Source organism: Anser anser (genome assembly GCF_964211835.1).
Source record: "Anser anser genome assembly, chromosome: 1".
NCBI lineage: Eukaryota > Metazoa > Chordata > Aves > Anseriformes > Anatidae > Anser > Anser anser.
In genome coordinates this window covers 124,115,464-124,125,378 of record NC_139720.1, presented here as the reverse complement: position 1 = coordinate 124,125,378, position 9,915 = coordinate 124,115,464, and the positions used below count along the sequence as shown (strand labels likewise).

The following is a 9,915-nucleotide window of genomic DNA, read 5'->3' as shown; positions in this document are numbered from 1 at the left end:
CCTTTTTAAATTTTATTTTGAAATCTGAATTTGAAAGTCCTTTTCCTTACGATACCATAACAGACTTTTATAGAATGATTATTACTAGGTTACAATTGTTTATAAATATTGATAAGTGGGCTCTAATTTAAAAATAAAAAATAATAATAAAAAAGTGAAAATCTATTGTATTTCTTTCTTTGCTTTACGAACATACATAAATGAAAATAAATATTGTGGTTTGTATCTCATTAGTCTATCCACATTAATCTATCTAGAAGAAGAAAGATGTTATATAAATGAAGTACTTACAAAGAAACCTTTTTATTATTACGTTGTATACTATTACACTTGACAAACATTTCTGAAAACTGAATTTGCAAAGATTGCAAAATTATTTTTATAAGTGAACCCACAAGCTCATGTAAGAGGGTATGACTGTCTTTTTTTTTTCTTTCTTTCTTTCTGTTTTCCTAGTACTTAAAAAAAATCACACAGAAGGCTTTTAATGAGCAATTCAAACACTCTTTTATATACTCTCCAACCTAGTTTTCAAGAGTCGATTTCTGGCAGGGGTTGGGGACGGGGCTTGAATATTAAATACAAAACCTGAAGTGAGTGTTCTGTTCAGGAGCCAAATTGAGAACTAGAAGTCAAAAGACCAGCTGTGAAAACAAATTGTGATGGGGATAAAAGTTAATTTATATGTGTAGTGAAAACAATTTGAAAGAAAGTAATCATTTTATTTATTTATTACCTTAGGCATAAGGATTAAGGAATATCCTTATGTTTTTAATTTACTAAGTTTCAAACTGCAAGTTGCAAGGATTCATTTGAAATCAATCAACATTTTTTTTCAGGTTTTCTGAAAACTGGGAGATTTGTGTATTACATTTGATATACCTCTTGCCTAAAACCTCCATCCCCAAGAGACAGATTTTATAAGTTTCATGAACTACTCAGGAAAATACCAATTGATTCATTAATAATATCTTCCACAGAAAGCAATGATAGAGATCAGTCAGATGTGCATAAGTATCCTCTTCCTCAGCTCTTAACAGGTGATTTTTTTAAATCCAGATTTCAGAAAATAGCAACACATCAAGATGCCCTTCAAGAAGGGTACCTGAGATCATAACTAAATTTTCTTTTCCTGCTCTGTCTCTGTGAAACATCTGTGCCTCATGCAACTATACAACCATGTATAGCAGCCATATGCAATGGCTGTGGCCAACCTGATCTAATGATGGTAATAGTTGGCAAGAGTCTTGCTCTGAGCAAGTTGGACAAGGTGACCTCCTGAGATCCCTTGCAGCCAGCATTTCTGTGGTGATAGAACTGTGCTCTTTTCTCAGGAAAGCCAGATATGGAAACCTCTCACACTAATGTTAAAAATGCCTTTTCAAGATAGGAATTTGATATTGCAGTGAGTGGTACGTGGATACAGGTTTTTTAAGTCTGTAACCTTTAAAAAACCAGGACTCGCATCTTTTCATCGGTGGAAGCGATATTCAGACCATGATTTGAAAGCCCTGACTGGCAGGTAGAGAAGAACAAACAAAAGCCTGATCTTCCTAATATACTTGAGAGTCCTACTGAAATGGCATTAGACTGGGGAGTGGAAAGTTGTTCAGTTGGATGTCATCTATGGAAAATGCGTTTGCTGCTTCTATTGCTGTAGTAAAAAATGTATTAGTAAAGAGCCATTGGACCAGTCCTGAACATGCAGCCCATTTGCAGATGTTCTGCATCTCTGGATGAAAAATAGAGGGGAACAAAACAAACTAAGGAGAGTGACAATGACATGTGGTCTATCTTTTTTTTTTTTTTCAACCCCACACAAAAATAAAATAATTAAAATATCCGGTGACACTCACTGTCTAAAGTGGAAAAAAAAAAGGAATATTAAAAAAAAAAAAAAAAGTAGCTTGGGAATGGACCTGTATTACAGGTTAAAAATTTAATTATTTAATATATATAATTACAGCAGAACTCATTTAAACCTGAAAAGCTAAAATACTTTACTAGGAAAATGCCCTATGTGAATAGAGAGTGAAGGACTAATACTCATTGAAGAGAATAGAGAAAGGAGAGGAAAAGCTGATGTTTGGGAAAGTATATCCAATCAAGAAAAGGACAGTAGGACAGTGAATCAGATTTCTTCAAGACTGAGGTTGTAGAAGCGATAGAACAATTAGTGGTAAGATCAAGTTTTATGAAGGCTCTTGTGGCAGACAGCATATCTGAACCACATTTTCAGGACAAAGAAACGTAGTAAACATTAATCACTGGTTGTAAGGAAAAAGTGGGAAAAAGAAAATAAATGAGTTTGGAGGATGGCAATTAGCAGAAAGAGAGTAAAAGATTTTGATTGACATGACAGGAATTCACAATGATGGTGCAAACATATATGCAGTGCATAGCAGTATACACATAGCTGTATGGAAACAGTTTAACTGTACTTTGAATGGGATAGTCTTCCTTTGTCTCACAGGTCTGTGAGGAACTTGGTAAGCACCAAGCTGTTAGCTAGTCTCAACTGCCTTCTGTCTAATCTTTGATAAAAGCTCCGAGAATGAACATTAGCAGCTGACTGCTGACCATCATCTTTATGAGATGCAATTTGATACAGTTGATAGATGGAAAAATTCTGGCTGACTTGGTCTGATTGAAATGCAATCCTGTCTATAATACTAACTTTTTACATAGACATATTTTTGAAAAGTTTAAATGAAAAAAAAACCCATAAATAAATGTTTTACAGGAGGCTCCTGTAAGTATACTTTAAGATGTAACTGTCTTCACATTACTGATATGTTGAGATTAACGTGTGTGCTTATTTTCCAATCAGCTTTCTCAAAAAGAAACAAGATTCTGAGTAAGCAAAGAAGTTTAGTCAAGCTTGCTTTATTTCCCTTTTCTCCATCTGCAGTCCACTGGTCTTCTAGCAGATTCCTATTCAGCTGAACACATTTATTCTGGAAAATACCTCAGAGAATGTATGACTGATGAGAAGTGTTTGTTGTTGTTTGTCTGTTAGTTTAGTTTTGTTTTGTTTTCTGATAAAAAAGTTAGACAAGAAGACCAATGAATCAGCATGGTAGATGTTTACAAGGGGCAATTGCAAAATGCATTTAATATAAGTTATAAACATAACCAATTTGTAATCTCAGCACTTTACCAACCTTGCAGTTTTGCTTTGTTATAGGCTATACACCTCCAAAAGATAAATATGATATGTATAAATTTGTTTAAATCCAGCTATTTTAGAACCTTTTCCATGATCATTTTTTATTGATTTTATTGTTGGCCAATGTAATAACAATAATAGTAAGGTTATAAGACTTGCCTTTGTCAGAGAAGATCTTCTGATCTATATGTTAGAGTGAAACGAATTCAGTGCTTAATACCCGCACTCGAAGAGGAAAGGTTAATGGGAGACAGAATAGCTTTTTCAGAAGCACAAGAATATGGTCAGGTCATGAAAGTATTACAGTCTCTGCTTTCTTTCAAAAATAGACATGGAAGAATGAAGAGCAAAGTCCAGGAGTAGAGCCTTCCTTCAACACAGATTGGAAGCTTAGACATATATCAGGAAAGGATTAGAAAATTAAACCTGGGGAAGGCTGAAAAAGTTTAACTTCTTCTTAACAGTACTCCCTGTATGGTAGCCCAGGGACAGGCCAAGATTTCCTGAAAAAAATTGCCTAAAGGCATGTTTGAAATTGAAGTGAGGGATTTGAATTTAAGCTTCCTAGAGTAAACACAAGGTATTTGCTGTTTTGGAGTAGGTGTGTCTTATTCTTCCTAAGTAGTAAAATATACTTATAAATAAATTTTAAAAAAACAGTGATTCCCTGAAACTGTTTCTTTTTTAGCCAAGTATCTTAGCCAACAAAGTATGTCTCTTTTTCTTGTCTAGTAAGCTTACATAAGAATTGATCACTTGCTGAATAGATCCAATTTGGAACAAGTGATAAGCAGTCATTTCTATAATAACAAAACTTGTAATGAGATAAGAAGATCAACTCACACTTGCATTTTGGCCTGTTACGTATTATATCTGTTCAGAAGTAATAAATAAATAAATAAATAGATAAATAAATAAATCCTTTTTATGCTATGGCCCAAACCATAAAATAATATGAAATATTTTATCTACAATAGTGATATTTTAGTGATATGTAGTGATAACAATAGTGACAGATAATGACAATAGTGATATTAAGGGACTAAGCCAATGCCAATCATTAAATTATGACTTGAAGTTTACAAATACTGTTAGAGGAAACACTGCCTCAAATACCTTCTTTCATTAGATTTTGGAGAAGTTTCACTGTTTTGAAATACTGCTTTCAAATATATCTTTCTCATTTAATGTGTTTATTTCTGTTGATTTTTTGAATCAAATGCCAGTTGATTTTTTGAATCAACTGGATCCTGTCCAGTTCAACATGAATGTTGTGATGAATTTAAAGCAAAAGTATTTTAAATGTTAAAATCCCTGAGCAGTTTTTTCTTGGAATACAGATCTCATGGGAGCTGGACACATGGCTGCCAGGGAAATGTGTTGGAAGGAAAATGGGGGAATTCTGTTGGACAGAAAAATCTTGCATACTTTCAGTTGTTTTCTCTTATAAATTTGAGCTTTTGCCTTTTTTCTCAGAGATGGCTTTTCTTAAATTTGTTTGCAGTGGTCTGTTAGTTTTACCAATGTATTCAGAAAACTTTATTTTCAGGTAGCTAATGTTATGTATGCATTATAACTTTCACACCTTTAGTGCAGAGCTCACTGTATGAATCAGTGCCATTTCAAAGTATCACATCTGATAAGTTTCTTTCTCTTTCTTTCCAACAAAATGGACTATTAGAGACATATAAATTCACAGTGGAAAATCAGCTTCAAAATAACTCTGCTGGTTAAGTGTAAGGGATTTTGATGAGATACAGGGAAGATTTAGACACTACTTTTAAAATAGTTTATTTGAAAAGATGGGAGGGAAAGTGATTTGAATTATTATGTTCTGGCTTTTAAATCAGTATTACTTATTATTTTGCTGTGTGCTGTATCCAGTAGTGCACCAAAAAAAAAAAAAGCAAGCAAACAAACAAACAAAAAATCACCACTATAATGAATATATGGTGTAAAATTTTCAAGATAATGTTAAATAAAGCTGGTTCCATAGATCAATATTGTCTAGTCTGTTGAAACACAGATTTTTTGATCCTTAAGGTTGCACTGCTTGTTTTCTTATCACATTTGTTTTATTATTAATGTTATTACTGTTTTATCTATTTCAATAAATTTTTGGCATAAAAAGTATTAGCATTCACAATTTTATATAACTTTTATGTTAGAAACACTTTCCATTATACTTGCACATTAATATCTTTTTCTAATTAATAAGGACTACAGTTCAAATATAATTAAGAGTGTATTTTTTTGCATAACTATGTTTCACATGTGTTATAGAATGATATTTATTTTATTCATTTTTAACTGTCTGTCTGCAGCTCACATTTAAATAGCTGTTAGTAATTTACAAACAATTGGTTCCAGTCCTATTTATTCTCTTTTTTGTTCTATAAAAATGTGCTTATATTCTCTCTCTCTCTCTTTCTTTTTTTTTTTTTTTTTTAAATTAACTCTTAAGTTTGTTAATTTGTCTGGAAAAATAAAAATAGAAAAAAGAACAACCTATATATACCTGCAATATTATTACATAGTATACATAACAAACTATAAGTAAAGGTAAAGCTAGCCAAAAATATTTCATAGTAAAATGGGTTGCTTGTTGGTGGTTTTTTTTTGTTTGTTTGTTTTGTTTTGTTTTTAATAGAAATTAGAAATTCACAAGTTGATAATTTACTGAATAATCACTGAACTAAAAGTGTCATGTAAATGCAAATGCCATAATGGATTACCATATTTAGATTACTGTACCATACAGTACCATAATACTCTTTTATGTCTCAGTAAAGACACTGTGATCAGTTCCATTTCACTATATATTGCCATCAGTCTTTTTACACTATGAGTGTATCAAGCACAGTCACCTTAAAGCCTGGGGAATCATACAGAATCATAACAGAAAATACACATATATTCAGTTTTTATCTAAAATATCTTAGTCCAAGCAAGCCAGAAAATAATTCTGATGTTATCTACTTAGTTTAAATGAGCTCAATCTGGCTACTGCCGTTAAAGACAACAAAAAATCCTTTTACAAATATATCAACGCGAAACGGAGGACTAAGGAGAATCTCCATCCTTTACTGGATGCGAGGGGAAACCTAGTTACTAAGGATGAGGAAAAGGCTGAGGTGCTTAATGCCGCCTTTGCCTCAGTCTTTAGCGGCAATGCCGGTTGCTCTCTGGATACCCAGTGCCCTGAGCTGGTGGAAGGGGATGGGGAACAGGATGTGGCCTTCGCTATCCATGAGGAAATGGTTGGCGACCTGCTACGGAGCTTGGATGTGCGCAAGTCGATGGGGCCGGATGGGATGCACCCGAGGGTACTGAGCGAACTGGCGGAGGAGCTGGCTGAGCCGCTTTCCATCATTTATCGGCAGTCCTGGCTATCGGGGGAGGTCCCAGTTGACTGGCGGCTAGCCAATGTGACGCCCATCTATAAGAATAGGCCGGAGGGCAGACCCGGGGAACTATAGGCCTGTCAGTTTGACCTCAGTGCCGGGGAAGCTCATGGAGCAGATTATCTTGAGGGTCATCACGCGGCACTTGCAGGGCAAGCAGGCGATCAGGCCCAGTCAGCATGGGTTTATGAAAGGCAGGTCCTGCTTGACGAACCTGATCTCCTTCTATGACCAAGTGACGCGCTTGGTGGATGAGGGAAAGGCTGTGGATGTGGTTTACCTTGACCTCAGTAAGGCTTTTGACACCGTTCCCCACAACATTGTCCTCAAGAAGCTGGCTGCTCGGGGCTTGGACTGGCGTAGGCTTCGCTGGGTTAGAAACTGGCTGGATAGCCGGGCCCAGAGAGTTGTGGTGAATGGAGTCAAATCTGGTTGGAGGCTGGTCACTAGTGGTGTCCCCCAGGGCTCAGTGCTGGGGCCGGTCCTCTTTAATATCTTTATCGATGATCTGGATGAGGGCATCCAGTGCACCCTCAGTAAGTTTGCAGATGACACCAAGTTAAGTGCGTGTGTCGATCTGCTCGAGGGAAGAAAGGCTCTGCAGGAGGATCTGGATAGGCTGGACCGATGGGCTGAGGTCAACTGTATGAAGTTCAACAAGGCCAAGTGCCGCGTCCTGCACCTGGGGCGCAACAACCCTAAGCAGAGCTACAGGCTGGGAGATGAGTGGGTGGAAAGCTGCCTGGCCGAGAAGGACCTGGGAGTATTGGTTGATAGTCGGCTGAATATGAGCCAGCAGTGTGCCCAGGTGGCCAAGAAGGCCAACAGCATCCTGGCCTGTATAAGAAGCAGTGTGGCCGGCAGGTCTAGGGAAGTGATTGTGCCCCTGTACTCGGCTCTGGTGAGGCCGCACCTTGAGTACTGTGTTCAGTTTTGGGTCCCTCACTACAGGAAGGACATGGAGGTGCTTGAGAGAGTCCAGAGAAGGACGACCAAACTGGTGTGGGGTCTGGAGAACAAGTCTTACGAGGAGCGGCTGAGGGAGCTGGGGTTGTTCAGCCTGGAGAAGAGGAGGCTCAGGGGCGACCTTATCGCTCTCTACAGTTACCTTAAAGGAGGCTGTAGAGAGGTGGGGGTTGGTCTGTTCTCCTACGTGCCTGGTGACAGGACGAGGGGGAATGGGCAAAAGTTGCGACAGGGGAGTTTTAGGTTGGATGTTAGGAAGTACTTCTTTACCGAAAGGGTTATTAAGCATTGGAACGGGCTGCCCAGGGAGGTGGTGGAGTCACCATCCCTGGAGGTCTTTAAAAGACGTTTAGATGTAGAGCTTAGCGATATGGTTTAGAGGAGTACTTAGTGTTAGGTCGGAGGTTGGACTCGATGATCTTGAGGTCTCTTCCAACCTAGAAATCTGTGATACTGTGATACTGTGATACTGTGTGATAAATGTTATAGTGATGAGGAAGAGCAAAGATTAAACGAAATGCCTGCGGATCTTTGAATTTACAAAAAGACTTTCAAGCAACAGTCAGCAGTTCTCTTCTTGCATTACACATATCTGCACTACAGATGTAGTCGTTCAATCTAATGACTAATAATCAGTCAGAATACGGCTAATCTGAAGGATTTGTTTGTGATTTTAAAAGGGCATCCAACCACACAAAGCAAAACCCTGAAATGACTATATATGAATGTCAGGTCCTCAGCTCCAGCTGTTTTGTTTGACAGCTCTTCTATCCATCTGTACTACTTGCTGTAGTACAGATATAAGGACTGTTTCTGTTATTTTCATTCAACATACATAAACTACATATCCACTTTTTCATAACCATGTAAATATATTGGTAAACTTGTCTGTAGTCTCTAAGATTCTGATTGATGTTATTAATCTGTCAAAAGTTAGACCACACTACTTAGGCTGAAAGTGGTTATTAAGTATTAGGTTATATCTCAGATAAGTACCAGCTAATTAAGAAATCACAGCCGGAGAAATCAAGATTTTTCTAAAAAAAAAAAAAAGTCGATTTAAAAAAGCTATGATCTATGCAAACCCCTCCATTTACCATTTTAACATAAATTAATCTATTGTAAATGGATCCACTTTAACAGCAATTGTCTGCCCCACATTATAGTTATGTCTAATGCTTTATTTATCTATCTTTTTGTTATTATTGAGATTTTATTGGAAGCACTTGAAAATGCACTTAGTTTATCTCACAATATCATTTATCCCACTTTCTGAATTCCAGGCACAGCATCCGTCTAGAAATACAAAATGCTTTCTTCTGTGTCATCCCCTGCATACAGAATGTTTTCCCTAAGCTAATTTACATAGGTGCATCTATTTAACACCCACTTCTTCCACACTGCATTAGTAAGAATTTATGCGTCTTTACATATAACAACAATTTTACTCTTTGCTGAGTATCTCTGTGGTCTTATCTATTGAAGTTTTGCCCAAGCACTTATTATGCTTATCTCTGTGCTACTAAACTACTAAACTCCCTAAACTACTACTAGGAGTGATCTGTCTTATATTACTACATTATGATATCCTTGCCAAGTCTGATTATTTTATTTTTATTTTTATTTTTATTTTTATTTTTATTTTTATTTTTATTTTTATTTTTATTTTTATTTTTATTTTTATTTTTATTTTTATTATTTATTTTTATTTTTATTTTTATTTTTAATCTTTTAGTAGACAATAATGACTTATGTGAATTGCATAAAAATAATAACTAAAAAAAAACCTATAACATCACAATAAGTTTTTAACATCTCCTTCAGGAAATGTTGAAAGGACCCTCAAATAATTGTACATAACACTATTTTGAGAGATGGGTATTTTGCACTAACACAGTTTTATGAATGGATCCTTCTGAATACCTAGATGCTATTTATTTCCATTTATATTTTAAATACTGGTTTCTTACATTTGCCTACTAGTGCCAATATTTGTAATGCCAAATATTGCTAAAAATAGTAATAAAAGAAATAATCACTACAATTATGACAACAGAAATTGATCCTTATATTGTTATGCATTTTTGCTCTTGCCTTTTTCTTCCAAAATTCTGCATGGAAATTAAAATTATTACAAGTTGTACTACTTATCTCAAATGAAACTAATTTGAAACTAAAAATTGATTGCAAAAGATAATTACACTGCCAGCACCCAGGTTTTACATTTATCTAAACAGTTTGTATTTATAGTCTTTAATACATCAAAATGTTAATACTTAGATTGAAGCATGTTATATGAATTAATTTTCTAAGGATTCATATACAAATATTCTCAAGTTTGTTTGCACAATATTTCTATATTGGTATTAAAACCCT

General features: G+C 35.7%; 1 protein-coding gene across 5 annotated transcripts in view; it reads left to right on the top strand.

Moving 5' to 3' along the window:
• The window catches only part of IL1RAPL1 (interleukin 1 receptor accessory protein like 1), a 777,496-nt gene that overhangs the window by 533,198 nt on the left and 234,383 nt on the right, over positions 1–9,915 (top strand). The window lies entirely within an intron of this gene.